The sequence below is a fragment of the Coregonus clupeaformis genome, chromosome 12, assembly GCF_020615455.1.
Source record: "Coregonus clupeaformis isolate EN_2021a chromosome 12, ASM2061545v1, whole genome shotgun sequence".
NCBI lineage: Eukaryota > Metazoa > Chordata > Actinopteri > Salmoniformes > Salmonidae > Coregonus > Coregonus clupeaformis.
In genome coordinates this window covers 58,848,248-58,865,497 of record NC_059203.1, presented here as the reverse complement: position 1 = coordinate 58,865,497, position 17,250 = coordinate 58,848,248, and the positions used below count along the sequence as shown (strand labels likewise).

At 44.8% G+C, this 17,250-nt stretch overlaps 1 protein-coding gene across 3 annotated transcripts in view; it reads right to left on the bottom strand.

The window, feature by feature from the left end:
- Positions 1-17,250, bottom strand: part of raly (RALY heterogeneous nuclear ribonucleoprotein) — a 210,648-nt gene that overhangs the window by 20,735 nt on the left and 172,663 nt on the right. The window lies entirely within an intron of this gene.

The window sequence follows — 17,250 nt, the reverse complement described above, 5'->3', positions numbered from 1 at the left end:
GACTCACTTAACCCGGAAGCCAGCCGCACCAATGTGTCGGAGGAAACACCATACGCTGAGGTCAGCGTGCATGCGCCCGGCCTGCCAAAATGTGTCGCTGGGCCAATTGTGCGCCGCCTCACGGGTCATGGGTCTCCCGGTCGCGGCCGGCTGCAATACAGACTGGGATTGAACCCAGTTCTGTAGTGACGCCTCTAGCACTGCGATGCAGCGCCTTAGACCGCTGCACCACTCGGGAGGCCTAGGGGTTGAATACTTATTGACTCAAGACATTTCAGCTTTTCATTATTTACTAATTTCTAAAAACATAATTCCACTAACATTTTGGGGTATTGTGTGTAGGCCAATGACACAAAATCTCAATTTAAATGTTTAATTCCGGTTGTAACAACAAAATGTGGAATAAGTCAAATAGCCACCCTTTTCCTTGATGACAACTTTGCACACTCTTGGCATTCTCTCAACCAGCTTCATGAGGTAGTCACATGGAATGCATTTCAATTAACAGGAGTGCCTTCTTAAAAGTTAATTTGTGGAATTTCTTTCCTTCTTAATGCGTTTGACCCAATCAGTTGTGTTGTGACAAGGGGAGTACAGAAGATAGCCCTATTTGGTAAAAGACCAAGTCTATTATGGCAAGAACAGCTCAAATAAGCAAAGAGAAAAAACAGTCTTCAAGACATAAAGGTCAGTCAATACAGAACATTTCAAGAACTTTGAACGTTTTCAAGTGCAGTCACAAAAAACATCAAGCGCTATGATGAAACTGGTTCTCATGAGGACTGCCACAGAAATGGAGTTACCTCTGCTGCAGAGGATAAGTTCATTAGAGTTACCATTCTCAGAAATTGCAGCCCAAATAAATGCTTCACAGAGTTCAAGTAACAGAAACATCTCAACATCAACTGTTCAGAGGAGACTGTGTGAATCAGGCCTTCATTGTCGAATTGCTGCAAAGAAACCACTACTAAAGGACACCAATAAGAAGAAGAGACCTGCTTGGGCCAAGAAACACGAGAAATGCACATTAGACCAGTGGAAATATGTCCTTTGGTCTGGAGTCCAAATTTGCGATTTTTGTTTAAAACCGCCGTGGCTTTGTGAGACGCGGTGTGGATGAACAATGATCTCTGAATGTGTATTTCCCACTGTAAAGCATGGAGGAGGTGTGATGGTGTGGGGGTGCTTTGCTGGTGACACGGTCTGTGATTTATTTAGAATACAAGGCACACTTAACCAGCATGGCTACCACAGCGATATGCCATCCCATCTGGTTTGGGCTTAGTGGGACTATCATTTGTTTTTCAACATGACAATGACCAAAACACCTCCATGCAGTGTAAGGGCTATTTGACCAAGAAGGAGAGTGATGGAGTGCTGCATCAGATGGCCTGGCTTCCACAATCCCCCGACCTCAACCCAATTGAGATGGTTTGGGATGAGTCGGACGGCAGAGTGAAGGAAAAGCAGCCAACAAGTGCTCAGCATCTGTGGAATGAAAATAGTTGTGCAGCGACTCTCCCCATCCAACCTGACAGAGCTTAAGAGGATCTGCAGAGAAGAATGGGAGAAACTCCACAAATACAGGTATGCCAAGCTTGTAGCGTCATACCCAAGAAGACTCGAGGCTGTAATCGCTGCCAAAGGTGCTTCAACAAAGTACTGAGTAAAGGGTCTGAATACTTATGTAAATGTGATTTCAGTTTTTTATTTGTAGTTAATTTGCTAAAAGTTCCAGAAACCTGTTTGTTTCTTCCTCATTATGGGGTAGTGTGTGTAGATTAACGGGGAAAAAAGAATTTAATCCATTTTAGAATAAGGCTGTAATGTAACACAATGTAGAAAAGGTCAAGGGGTCTGAATACTTTCTGAATGCACTGTATCTCCCTAACTGTCCTGAATACCTACAGTTGAAGTCGGAAGTTTACATACACCTTTTCCCTTTGTGTTGGTGGGTTTTTGTTCCGTGTTCGGTCATTGATACCGTGGACTTCACGAGTCGTTTGTTGTTTTGTTCGTGCTTTAATTAAATAAAGTAAACATGTTCGTTCATCACGCTGCGCATTGGTCTCTCCCTGACGATCGTGACAGAAAAACCCACCATACAAGGACCAAGCAGCGTGTCCAGGAGCAGGCAGACTGGACATGGGAGGATCGCCGGCCATGGAGTGAGACTGACGAGAGGCAACCCCAAAACATTTTTAGGGGGGGGCACAGGGCATGGACGACGGGGCTGACGGAGGCAGAAAAGGGGCGTATTCAAAAGGCCACCAGGTTACGGGGGCCACTGGTCAAAGTAGGGAAATAAGGTTTAGAGGCACGGCGAGAGGTACTGGGGTGTGTTACCAGTCCGGTCCGGCCCGTTCCAGTTCCCGGGGTAGAGCCAGTGGTGTGTGTCCCCAGTACGGTCCGGCCTGTTACGGCCCCTCGCACCAAATGGACGGTGCGCGTCACCAGCCCGGTCCGGCCTGTTCCTGCCTCTCGCACCAAGCCTACGGTGTGCGTCGCCAGCCCAGCTCGGCCTGTCCCTGCTCCACGCACCAAGCCTACGGTGTGCGTCGCCAGCCCAGTCCGGCCTGTCCCTGCTCCACGCACCAAGCCTACGGTGTGCGTCGCCAGCCCAGCCCGGCCTGTCCCTGCTCCACGCACCAAGCCTACGGTGTGCGTCGCCAGCCCAGCCCGGCCTGTCCCTGCTCCACGCACCATGCCTACTGTGTGCGTCGCCAGCCCAGCCCGGCCTGTCCCTGCTCCACGCACCAAGCCTACGGTGTGCGTCGCCAGCCCGGCCCGGCCTGTTCCTGCCACTCGCACCAAGTCTACGGTGCGCGTCGCCAGCCCGGCCCGGCCTGTTCCTGCCACTCGCACCAAGTATATGGTGCGCGTCGCCAGCCCGGCCCGGCCTGTTCCTGCCACTCGCACCAAGCCAGGGGTGCGAGTCGTCAGCCTGGTCCAGCCCGTTCCTGCCACTCGCACCAAGCCAGAGGTGCGAGTCGTCAGTCCGGTGAGGCCCGTTCCGGCTCCACACACCAAGCTAGGGGTGCGCATCGTCAGCCCGGTCCGGCCCGTCGCTGCTCCACGCACCAAGCCAGGGGTGCGAGTCGCCAGTCCGGTGAGGCCGTTCGGCTCCACGCACCAAGCCAGGGGTGCGCATCGTCAGCCCGGTCCGGCCCGTTGCTGCTCCACGCACCAAGCCAGGGGTGCGAGTCGTCAGTCCGGTGAGGCCCGTTCCGGCTCCACGCACCAAACCAGGGGTGCGTATCGTCAGCCCGGTCCGGCCCGTTGCTGCTCCACGCACCAAGCCAGGGGTGCGCATCGTCAGCCAGGTCCGGTCCATTCCTGCCTCACGCACCAAGCCAGGGGTGCGCGTCGTCTGTCCGGCACAACCCGTGCCTGGGTCACCGGTGCCTAACCAGGTACCGGTCAACGGCTCCACTACGGAGTTGAAGCTAACCGCTCCTGCTACGTCCAGTCCAGCTCCAGCCAGCGGGGCCAGACCGACCAGGGGCGCTATGGGGGTTTGTTGGAGGGTGGTGGGCAAGCCCGGAGCCAGAACCGCCGCCGAGGAGGTATGCCCACCCAGCCCTCCCCTGTTTTGCTCTTTTTGAGGCGCGGTCGCAGTCCGCGCCTTTAGGGGGGGGTACTGTCACACCCTGGCTATGGGACTCTAGTTGTTGAGCCAGGGTGTGTTTGTTCTATGTGGTGTGCTTCTATGTTGGGGGTTCTAGTTCGTCTATTTCTATGTTTTGCCTGAGTGACTCCCAATCAGAGGCAACGAGTGTCAGCTGTTGGCTGGTTGTCTCTGATTGGGAGCCATATTTAAACTGTATGTTTTCCCTTTGTGTTGGTTGGTTTTTGTTCCGTGTTCGGTCATTGATACCGTGGACTTCACGAGTCGTTTGTTGTTTTGTTCGTGCTTTAATTAAATAAAGTAAACATGTTCGTTCATCACGCTGCGAATTGGTCTCTCCCTGACGATTGTGACAGTTAGGATCACCACTTTATTTTAAGAATGTGAAACGTCAGAATAATTGTAGAGAGAATGATTTATTTCAGCTTTTATTTCTTTCATCACATTTACTCAATTAGTATTTGGTAGCATTTACTCAAAATTGTTTAACTTGGGTCAAACATTTCGGGTAGCCTTCCACAAGCTTCCCACAATAATTTGGGTGAATTTTGGCCCATTCCTCCTGACAGAGCTGGTGTAACTGAGTCAGGTTTGTAGGCCTCCTTGCTCGCAAACGCTTTTTCAGTTCTGCCCACAAACTTTCTAAAGGATTGAGGTCAGGGCTTTGTGATGGCCACTCCAATACCTTGACTTTGATGTCCTTAAGCCATTTTGCCACAACTTTGGAAGTATGCTTGGGGTCATTGTCCATTTGGAAGACCCATTTGCGACCAAGCTTTAACTTCCTGACTGATGTCTTGAGATGTTGCTTCAATATATCCACATAATTCTCCTTCCTCATGATGCCATCTATTTTGTGAAGTGCACCAGTCCCTCCTGCAGCAAAGCACCCCCACAGCATGATGCTGCCACCCCTGTGCTTCACGGTTGGGATGGTGTTCCTCGGCTTGCAAGCAGCCCCCTTTTTCCTCCAAACATAACGATGGTCATTATGGCCAAACAGTTCTATTTCTGTTTAATCAGATCAGAGGACATTTCTCCAAAAAGTACGATCTTTGTCCCCATGTGCAGTTGTAAACCGTAGTCTGGCTTTTTTATGGCAGTTTTGGAGCAGTGGCTTCTTCCTTGCTGAGCGGCCTTTCAGGTTATGTCGATATAGGACTCGTTTTACTGTGGATATAGATACTTTTGTACCTGTTTCCTCCAGCATCTTCACAAGATCCTTTGCTGTTGTTCTGGGATTGACTTGCACTTTTCGCACCAAAGTACGTTCATCTCTAGGAGACAGAACACATCTCTTTCCTGAGCGGTATGATGGCTGCGTGGTCCCATGGTGTTTATACTGGTGTACTATTGTTTGTACAGATGAACGTGGTACCTTCAGGCATTGGAAATTGCTCCCAAGGATGAACCAGACTTGTGGAGGTCTAAAAAACAATTCTGAGGTCTTGGCTGATTTCTTTTGATTTTCCCATGATGTCAAGCAAAGAGCTACTGAGTTTTAAGGTAGGCATTGAAATACATCCACAGGTACACCTCCAATTGACTCAAATGATGTCAATTAGCCTATCAGAAGCTTCTAAAGCCATGACTTCATTTTCTGGAATTTTCCAAGCTGTTTAAAGGCACAGTCAACTTAATGTATGTAAACTTCTGACCCACTGGAATTGTGATACAGTGAATTATAAGTGAAATAAACTGTCTGTAAACAATTGTTGTAAAAATTACTTGTGCCATGCACAAAGTAGATGTCCTAACCGACTTGCCAAAAGTATAGTTTGGTAACAAGAAATGTGTGGAGTGGTTGAAAAACGAGTTTTAATGACTCCAACCTAAGTGTATGTAAACTTCCGATTTCAACTGTATGTTGATCCTACAGCTATTGTATGCAGTAATCATGTGCCTATGAACCAGAGTTATACTGTTAGCACTGAAGCGGGGTACCCTAGTAGGAAGTCCACTGTGTGCAGCTCACCCTGCACTATCAACATGAGCAAGTCTACTTCTGATAAGCTTCCCAGTAAAGCATTAAAAACAATCAAGCAATCCAGAAAAGTGCTAAAAATAGCCCATATTAAGATATGTAGCCTAAGAAACAAGGTTCATGAAGTCAATAACTTGATTTTAACTGATGACATTTCATATTCTGACTCTCTCTGAAACTCACTTAAATAATACCTTTGATGATACAGTGGTAGCAATACGTGGTTTTAACATCTACCGAAAAGCCAGAAAAGCCAATGGGGGCAGTGTTGCGGTCTATATTCAGAATCACATTACTGTAAAGCTTAGAGAGGATCTCATGTTAAATACTGTTGAAGTAATATGGCTGCAGGTTCATCATCCTCACCTAAAGCCCATTCTTGTGGGAAGCTGCTCTAGACCACCAAGTGCTAACAGTCAGTATCTGGATAATATGTGTGAAATGCTTGATAATGTATGTGATATCAACAGAGAGGTATATTTTCTGGGTGAATTCAATATTGACTGGCTTTCATCAAGCTGCCCACTCAATGACCGAAAAACTGTTAAATACCCTTGGATTGATGAGGAATTGAAAAAGGGTATGGTTGAGAGGGATGAGGCAAAAGGTATGGCAAATAAGTCTGGCAGCACAACCGATTGGTAAACGTACTGCAAATTGAGAAATCTTGTGACTAAACTAGATCAAAATAAGAAACTATACTATAGAAAGAACGATAGTAAAAAGCTTTGGAGCACCTTAAATGAAATTTTAGGCAAAAAGGCAAACTCTGCTCCATCATTTATTGAATCAGATGGTTCATTCATTACAAACCCATTCATATTGCCAACTACTTTAATACGTTTTTTCATTGGCAGGATTAGCAAACTTAGGCATGACATGCCAGCATCAAACGCTGACACTACACATCCAAGTATATCTGACCAAATTATGAAGACAAGCATTGTACTTTTAAATTCCGTAAAGTGAGTCTGGAAGAGGTGAAAAAATGGTTGTCTGTCAACAATGACAAGCCGCCAGGGTCTGACAACCTGGATGGAAAATTACTGAGGATAATAGCGGACGATATTGCCACTCCTATTTGCCATATCTTAAATTTAAGCCTACTAGAAAGTGTATGCCCTCAGGCCTGGAGGGAAGCAAAAGTCATTCCGCTACCTAAGAATAGTAAAGCCCCCTTTACTGGCTCAAATAGCCGAACCAATCAGCCAGTATGAAAATGTATGCTCTGGATAAGAGTGTCTGCTAAATGACTAAAATGTCAAATGTATAATGTTACCAACCCTTAGTAAACTTTTGGAAACAATTGTGTTTGACCAGATACAATGCTATTTTACAGTAAACAAATTGAAAACAGACTTTCAGCATGCTTATAGGGAAGGACATTCAACAAGCACAGCATTTACACAAATGACTGATGATTGGCTGAGAGAAATTGATGATAAAAATATTTTGGGGGCTGTTTTGTTAGACTTCAGTGCGGCTTTTGACATTATCGATCATAGTCTGCTGCTGGAAAAACGTATGTGTTATGGCTTTACACCCCCTGCTATATTGTGGATAAAAAGTGACCTGTCTAACAGAACACAGAGGGTGTTCTTTAATGGGAGCCTTTCCAACATAATCCAGGTAGAATCAGGAATTTCCCAGGGCAGCTGTCTAGGTCCCTTACTTTTTAAAATCTTTATTAACGATATGCCACTGGCTTTGAGTAAAGCCAGTGTGTCTATGTATGCGGATGACTCAACACTATACACGTCAGCTACTACAGCGACTGAAATGACTGCAACACTTAACAAAGAGCTGCAGTTAGTTTCAGAATGGTTGGCAAGGAATAAGTTAGTCCTACATATTTCAAAAACTAAAAGCATTGTATTTGGAACAAATCATTCACTAAACCCCAAACCTCAACTAAATCTTGTAATGAATAATGTGGAAATTGAGCAAGTTGAGGTGACTAAACTGCTTGGAGTAACCCTGGATTGTAAACTGTCATGGTCAAAACATATTGATACAACAGTAGCTAAGATGGGGAGAAGTCTGTCCATAATAAAGCGCTGCTCTGCCTTCTTAAAAACACTATCAACAAGACAGGTCCTACAGGCCCTAGTTTTGTCGTACCTAGACTACTGTTCAGTCGTGTGGCCAGGTGCCACAAAGAGGTACTTAGGAAACGTACAATTGGCTCAGAACAGGGCAGCACGGCTGGCCCTTAAAAGTACACGGGGAGCTAACAATGTTAATCTCTCATTGCTCAAAGTGGAGGAGAGATTGACTTTATCACTACTTGTTTTTGTAAGAAGTGTTGACAAGCTGAATGTACCGAGCTGTCTGTTTAAACTACTAGCACACAGTTCGGACACCCATGCGTACTCCACAAAAAAGTCCAGAACAGACTATGGAAGGCCACAGTACTACATATAGCCATGACTACATGGAACTATATTCCACATCAGGAAACTGATGCAAGCAGTTTGGAACAGCGGGTGGAACAGCGGGTGCTGTGAAGAGACACACAAAAAAGGTACAGACACACGAATACAAGCGCTAGCACACATGCTTGTCAGCACTCTACACACACGTACATACAATATTGTTGTATGGTAGTATTATAAATGTTGTATTGTAGATATGTAGTGGTGTAATAATGTTATATGATGTACTGTTTTATATTTTGTTTTATATGTAATGTAAGTGCCTTAATGTGTTTGGACCCCAGGAAGAGTAGCTGCTGCCTTGGCAACAGCTAATGGGGATCCCTAATAAATACAAATCCCAAAATTGTCCCCTAAACCCTACACCAGGGATCATCAACTAGATTCAGCCATGGGACGATTTTTTCTTGAGCGGATGGTCGGAACATAATTACAAATTATTTGTAGGTGGCAAATTGACCACAAGAAGCCCAAACATATGTTTGACTAAAACAATCATTTCAAACCTTGTTTAGATTTGTATATTTACATTTTAGTCATTTAGCAGACACTCTTATCCAGAGCGACTTACAGTTAGTGAATACATATTTTTTTTATACTGGCCCCCCGTGGGAATCAAACCCACAACCCTGGCGTTGCAAACGCCTTGCTCTATCAACTGAGCTACATCCCTGCCGGCCATTCCCTCCCCTACCCTGGACGACGCTGGGCCAATTGTGCGCCACCCATGAGTCTCCCGGTCGCGGCCGGCTGCGACAAAGCCTGGATTCGAACCAGGATCTCTAGTGGCACAGTTAGCACTGCAATGCAGTGCCTTAGACCACTGCGCCACTCAGGAGTATATGATCACTTGTCTCTATTTTGCATGGGAATAGGCCTACTTGGGAACAGATTTCTTAAATTAAAATCAATTGGAGCTGATTCCCTGATGTTTTTACAGTCTTTTATGTCCAACAATGAAAATTCCAAACTATACATTGTTTTTTTGCTCAGAAAACTTGGGGGGCCAAATAAAACAATTTGGCCCGCGGGCCGCCAGTTGGGGAACCCTGCCCTACACCCTATACACTGGTGGAGATCTGAGACGATTTTATTGGTATTAGCAATATAGTGTAACATCCATCTAGGCGGGCAAGGTCAACCGATTATTATATTGCTTACACCTGTCAAATAATCTCAGATCTCCATAAAGTCATAGGGCATAGAGTTTCGGAGATGATTTGGGATTTGGACATTCTTACACTCACACACTTAAGCCTTGTTCACACTGCAGGCCTTAATGCTCAAAATCTGTTTTGTTTTTCAAATCTGTTTTGGAATACTGACTGTCCAAACAGCAAGTTACAAGTTACCAAATCGGATTTGTTTGTGTTCAGACAGCATTCATTTGCGGTGTGTGCGCAGTGGTGTAGGCTGATTGGTGGTGGTGCTCGTGCTTCCTATCATTCAGAAGTTAAGCAGCAAGCTAAGGTGACAATAATGCCTGCCATGGAAGTTTCCCAGTTGCTTTGAATGTTCAAAATTATAGTGTAAGAAAACATTTAAAACCTCAAAGGATAAAATGATCCAACTTTCTAAATTAGTCCTTTTTGGCTAGCCACAGCAGTCAATTCGATAGCTAAGTATAGCGGTTTAGCGTTCTAGTGCATTCACTAATTTGTTTGTAAACAATTAATGAGCTACACTATATACACATAAGTATGTGGACACCCCTTCAAATTAGTGGATTCAGCAATTCAGCCACACCCGTTGCCGACAGGTGTATAAAATCGAGCACACAGCCATGCAATCTCCATAGACAAACATTGGCAGTAGAATGGCCTTACTGAAGAGCTCAGTGACATTCAACGTGGTACCGTCATAGAATGCCACCTTTCCAACAAGTCAGTTTGTCAAATGTCTATCCTGCTAAAGCTGCCCCGGTCAACCGTAAGTGCTGTTATTGTGAAGTGGAAACGTCTAGGAGCAACAACGGCTCAACTGCGAAGTGGTAGGCCACACAAACTCACAGAACGGGACCGCCGAGTGCTGAAGCACGTAGCGCGTAAAAATGGTCTGTCCTCAGATGCAACACTCACTTCAGAGTTCCAAACTGCCTCGAAGCAACGTCAGCTCAATAATAAGAAATCTTAACGCTACAGCATACAATTACATTTTTGATGATTCTGTGCTTCCAACTTTGTGGCAACAGTTTGGGGAAAGCCCTTTCCTGTTTCAGCATGACAATGCCCCCCTGCACAAAGCGAGGTCCATAAAGAAATGGTTTGTCGAGATCGGTCTGGAAGAACTTGACTGGCATGCACATAGCCCTGACCTCAACCCCATCGAACACCTTTGGAATGAATTGGACCGCCGACTGCGAGCCAGGCCTAATCGCCCAACATCAGTGTCCGACCTCACTAATGCTTGTGGCTGAATGGAAGCAAGTCCCTGCAGCAATGTTCCAACATCTAGTGGAAAGCCTTCCCAGAAGAGTGGAGGCTGTTATAGTAGCAAAGAGGGGACCAACTCCATATTAATGCCCATGACTTTGGAATGAGATGTTTGATGAGCAGGTGTCCACATACTTTTGGTCATATAGTGTAGTTAGCTACCACGTCATGTTCTTGTCAAACTGTCAACAGAGTAGCTAGCAAGCAACAAGAAATGCCAAATAAAAGTATAAAAACCACTTGAGTGCAAATAAATCAGATTTGACCGTTCAGAAACAAGTCGAATGGCCAGGAATCAGATTTGTATCTGATTTCAAACCACCTACGAAGGTGGTTTGAAATGTGGCTTGAAATATCCGATTCCATGTGCTTTTTGGCTGTTCAGACTGCAGGAAAAATAACAGATTCGAATCGGATATGCAAAAAATTTGGATTTGCGTCAAACTGCCAATGTGAACAAGACTTTAGTCACTATTTCAGGGCCAGGATGTTCTCTGCCTCTCCCTCTGTGTTTCTCTCTTTTTATGTCCTAGTTAACAAGATGTTAGACCTGGCCTTACCTGGTGAAACCTGGAAGGACCCACACACGCCTCTTACTTTTTCTCTGAGAAGGTATCAGGATGTTTGCTTAACTGGCTCTACTTCTCTGAAACACCACACTCCCACTGCTATTGTGTATTGTTATGCATTTAGATTATCTACTCTATTACACTTTTAAACTGATGATTTTGTATTGTGTGATCTAGATCCCTCAAACTCAACTCTGGACCTCGAAGCCAGTTCCACTGCATTTTTTCATTGTTCCCTAATAATCAGGGACTGACTTAGACCTGGAACACCAGGTGGGTGTAATTAATGATCAGGTAGAACAGAAACCAGCAGGCTCCGGACCATCTAGGGTAAGAGTTGATTACCCCTGATCTAGATAAATGTCCTCTCACTAAACGTTACCACCAAGCATCAAGGTCAGCACTCAGGTATTTGCAGTGAAATTGTCACTCTGTTTATTCTCAAATAAAAACACTGTATACATGGGGCTACAACATAATTAGGGTGCAGCCAGAACAGGTGATGAATAAATTGTGTGATGAAGTGCTTTTTTGGAAATGTTATAGCACATATATCATATAGGTGTAGGAATTCATACCCAGTCTCTGTCATACATCTTTGTCTTTCACCTGAGTCAGTGTAATAACACTTCCATGACAGGTAATATAGCCTACAGCAGTGCATCCTAACCCTCTCAGGGACCACCAGGCATGTCACATTTGTTGCAGCCCTAAACTGGCACACCCGATTCAATTAGTCAACTATCACCAAGCCCTTGCTTGACTAATTGAATCAAGTGTATCAGTTCAGTGCTACAACAAATGTGAAACGTCTGGTGGTACCCGAGGAGAGGGTTGGGAAGCAATGCCCTACAGTGTAAGCTATATTTCCTTTCATTGCAGTGTTATTGTAAGTCATTAAAAACCAGTTTGATTTTTTTATATTCTTTTTTTGGTACTTTTTACCCCTTTTTCTCCCCAATTGGTAGTTATAGTCGTTACCCCTCAAGAACATAGTGGCCTCCATCATTCTTAAATGGAAGAAGTTTGGAGCCACCAAGACTTTTCCTAGAGCTGGCCGCCCGGCCAAACTGAGCAATCGGGGGAGAAGGGCCTTGGTCAGGGAGGAGACCAAGAACCCGATGGTCACTCTGACAGAGCTCCAGAGTTCCTCTGTGGAGATGGGAGAACCTTCCAGAAGGACAACCATCTCTGAAGCACTCCACCAAATCAGGCCTTTATTGTAGAGTGGCCAGACGGAAGCCACTCCTCAGTAAAAGGCACATGACAGCTCGCTTGGAGTTTGCCAAAAGCCACCTAAAGACGGTCAGACCATGAGAAACAAGATGAAACTGAGATTGAACTCTTTGGTCTGAATGACAAGCGTCACGTCTGGAGGAAACCTGGCACCATCCCTATGGTGAAGCATGGTGGTGGCAGCATCATGCTGTGGGGATGTTTTTCAGCGGCAGGGATTGGGAGACTAGTCAGGATCGAGGCAAAGATGAACGGCGCAAAGTACAGAGAGATCTTTGATGAAAACCTGCTCCAGAGCGCTCAGGACCTCTGACTGGGGCAAAGGTTCACCTTCCAACAGGACAACGACCCTAAGCACACAGCCAAGACAATGTAGGAGTGGCTTCGTGACAAGTCTCTGAATGTCCTTGAGTGGCCCAGCCAGAGCCAAGACTTGAACCCGATCGAACATCTCTGGAGAGACCTGAAAATAGTTGTGCAGCGATGTTCCCCATCCAACCTGACAGAGCTTGAGAGGATCTGCAGAGAATGGGAGAAACTCCCCAAATACAGGTGTGCCAAGCTTGTAGCGTCATACCCAACAAGACTCGAGGCTATAATCGAGGTATTGTGTGTAGATTGATGAGGAAATGTTTTTATTTAATCCATTTTAGAATGTAACATGTGAAAAAGTCAAGGGGTCTGAATACTTTCCGAATGCAATGTATTACCATTTATACCGTGAACATTTCCTGCGAACGTTACCCCTCAAATACTGTGCAAAATTCACTCGCAAATGTTCAATATTTCTCTTAAAATAAATTGGGTTGCTATCCCATTCACCCATAGCTGAAAACTACACATAAGCACCTTCTTCGGTGGTTTATCTACTTTTGTTTGAGACCGCACGGCAAATCAGCGTAGAAGTTGGATTGTACAAGTTGGAAAAATCCAACGCATGCGACACACAGCACGCACCACAGCCTTGTCCGGCAGATGAGTCGCAGATTGTATCCCATTGAAATGAATGGACTTCCACCGGAACACATACAGTTTTATGGCCTACTGCCTTCTTTCTTACGCATGTCACACTTCTGCCACATGGCGGCGACATTTGATGAGTCGTCGTTGGCTATTGATAATAGAACCCAGTAGAAAATGGGTGATTTTATAGCAAAATGAAGTTTATATCCCCTCGTAATACTAGACAACACTAAGGGAATAACTGTGAAAGCGTGTCAATTCTCTGCTATGAGAAAGGGCTGGTGATTTGCGCTCACCAGAGGTAGTGTGGTGGCATCCTCTGGTGGCGTCAAAGAGAGCCACTTTTATCGAAATAACATGGCCCTGTGCCCCTAGTTTCAAGGGGACAAAGAGTGATATACAGTACCAGCCAAAGGTTTGGACACACAACCATCTCAGTTGGGTTGAGGTCGGGGGATTGTGGAGGCCAGGTCATATGATGCAGCACTCCATCACTCTCTTTCTTGGTCAAATAGCCCTTACACTGCCTGGAGGTGTGTTGGGTCATAGTCCTGTTGAAAAACAAATGATAGTCCCATTAAGCGCAAACCAGATGGGATGGCATATCACTGCAGAATGCTGTGGTAGCCATGCTGGTTAAGTGTGCCTTGAATTCTAAATAAATCACATATAGTGTCACCAGCACAGCACCCCCACACCATCACACCTCCTCCTCCGTGGTTCAAGGTGGGAACCACACATGCAGAGATCATCCATTCACCTACTCTGCGTCTCACAAAGACACGTCGGTTGGAACCAAAAATCTCACATTTGGACTCATCAGACCAAAGGACAGATTTCCACCGGTCTAATGTCCATTGCTCGTGTTTCTTGGCCCAAACAAGTATTTTCTTCTTATTGGTGTCCTTTAGTCGTGGTTTCTTTGCAGCAATTCGACCATGAAGGCCTGATTCACGCAGTCTCCTCTGAACAGTTGATGTTGAGATGTGTCTGTTAATTGAACTCTGTGAAGCATTTATTTGGGCTGCAATTTCTGAGGCTGGTAACTAATGAACTTATCCTTTGCAGCAGAGGTAACTCCGGGTCTTCCTTTCCTGTGGCAGTCCTCTTGAGACACAGTTTCATTATAGCGCTTGATGGGTTTTTGCGACTGCACTTGAAGAAAAAAGTTCTTGAAATCTTCCGGATTGATTGACCATGTCTTAACGTAATGATGGATTGTCGTTTCTCTTTGCTCATTTGAGCTGTTCTTGCCATAATATGGACTTGGTCTTTTACCAAATAGGGCTATCTTCTGTATACCACCCCTACCTTGTCACAACAGAACTGATTGGCTCAAACGCATTAAGGAGGAAAGAAATTCCACAAATTAACTTTTAACAAGGCACACCTGTTAATTAAAATGCAGTCTAGGTGACTACCTCATGAAGCTGGTTGAGAGAATGCCAAGAGTGTGCAAAGCTGTCATCAAGGCAAAGGGTGGCTACTTTGAAGAGTCTCAAATATAAAATATATTTTGATTTGTTTAACACTTTTTTGGTTACTACATGATTCCATATGTGTTATTTCGTAGTTTTGATGTCTTCACTATTATTCTACAATGTAGAAAATAGTAAAAATAAGAAAAACCCTTGAATGAGTAGGTTTTCCAAACTTTTGACTAGTACTGTATACTGAACAAAAATATAAACGTAACATCTAAAGTGTTGGTCCCAGGTTTCATTAGCTGAAATTAAAGATGCCAGATATTTTCCATACGCACAAATTTGTTTACATTCCTGTTAGTGAGCGTTTCTCCTTTGCCAAGATAATCCATACACCTAAAAGGTGTGGCATATCAAGAAGCTGATTAAACAGCATGATCATTACACAGGTGCACCTTGTGCTAGGGACAATAAAAAGGCCACTAAAATGAGCAGTTTTGTCACATAATACAATGCCACAGATGTCTCAATTGGCATGCTGACTGCAGGAATATCCTTTAGAGCTGTTGCCAGAGAATTGAATGTTCATTTCTCTACCATAAGCCACCTCCAATATCGTTTTAGAGAATTTGGCAGTACGTTCAACCGGCCTCACAACCGCAGACCACCTGTATGGCGTCGTGTGGGCGAGCGGTTTGGCTAGCTGAAGTGAGCACTGTGTATGAACACTATAGCCGTGAGGCTAGTTTATGCATTAGCTAGCTATCTAGCAAGCACCTCGTTAGGCTAGGGTAAGCTATAGCTAGCACAGTGCTAGCCGAAGGGTGCGTTGTTCGACTTCGGTTGAAAGTCTTCCATGACTGTAATGCCTTGAGGCTAAACCGGTCAGTCTAGTCAAACACAAACGCGTGAACGTAGGTTGAACTAAACGAGAGAATGGAGCTAGCCATACCACTGTCTGGGCAGGTAGGCAACTAGTTTCTGAGTCAACTAGCCTTGCTTATGCAACTGTATGTGCAGGTAGGAATGCTAGTGTGGTTAGCAACACTATCGACAGGAGCGGAGGTCCTACGTTTGGCAATGTTAAACTCACAGTTCGCCTGAGAACAGTTCAGTAGGGAGACAGCAATTTAGTTGTGCGATTGGTTCTTCGAGCCGTCAGTGATACGCTGAGCAAATCCCGTAGTGAGACTTTGAAATGTGTATTTGAAATAGAACCCTCCCGCCTGAGAAAGTAAAGCCATTCTAGAAAAAGAAAAGCCAGTCAAAACCTTTGTGGCTCTTTTTGTGTCTTGAATTGCACATTTTGTTACCCACAGACCTTCTCACTTCCCACACACACCTTAACCTCTGGGGCTATGTTTGTAGGTTGTACATTAAACATGTCATGTGCTAAAGTCATGAAACCAGTGAGTCAAGTGAAAAAAATCTGTTTCTGGTATGTTTTCACCACCGTTTCGCAATATGATTTAATAGGTCCCAAAAAAGCTCCAGAGGTATGCGGCTGCTCTCAATAGAACACTTCAACTAGGTACTATTTGTCCAGACACATCATTGACAAGTCTTCTTGGAAACCAAAGGTATGGTACAGGCAGCAGATTAACAACCGACAAACATACATATGATTAGTTAGGACATATAGGGCTGCTCCGTGGAGTAAACCCTTTAACACCTGATCCAAGGTTAGTTGTGTTTCACATCTATATGATTTGGCTTCAATATTTAGGAAGGGAATACTCATCCTAAATCTGTGGTTAGAGGCCACGCCTGGTCAGAGACAGGGGAGCACTGAATTTATGACCTGTGTGTGTGTGTGTGTTTGAGAGAGAAAGAGAGGAGTACAGCTGGCCCAGCCTATAGGGTCATAAACCCAGTGCGAATGCCAGTTCATATAACAGGTTTGCGTCCTAAATGGCACCCTATTCCCAATGGGCTCTGATCAAAAGTAGTGCCTTATATAGTGAATAGGGTGCCATTTGGGACGCAGACCAGGACCTCGCTGACTCAGCACCTTTACAGTGTTTGTATACTGTAAATACTGAATTAGGTGTGTGGAGGGTCCATTTATTTAGAGAAAGGCCTTATAAGATGTCTCACATTATAGGAAAAAATAATGTGGGGGCTGTTGGTGCAATAAAGTACAGTCTGTGACCAAGATGCTGCAGAGAGAAAATAAATGTTCCTCTTTGGTCACACCAGGAAGATAATCAATGGCTGATTGTGTCATTCTGCCACCTACTGGACAGTGGCCATTAGAGGAGGGTGGGAAACTATACCATCTATATACCAGAGGCAGTCCTGTAATAGTAACATCAATTAATTAATATTACACTAATTGAGGTTATTGACTCAGTCTGATTTTCTTGGCTGCTTCTGTAGAAGTTTATATTGGGCCTTTCTTGGCCATTTTGGATTTTGATGTATTAAACTGTACTCAACTCAAACTTCAAGTTCTATTTGGCTGCAAGGACCTACCATTTTTCACAGTGTTGGGGTTCAATTGAGTTCTCTACCCTACTTTCTCTATCCTCCTATAAAGGTGTTTTCACATCAATTTTATCCTTGGTTGACTCCATCCT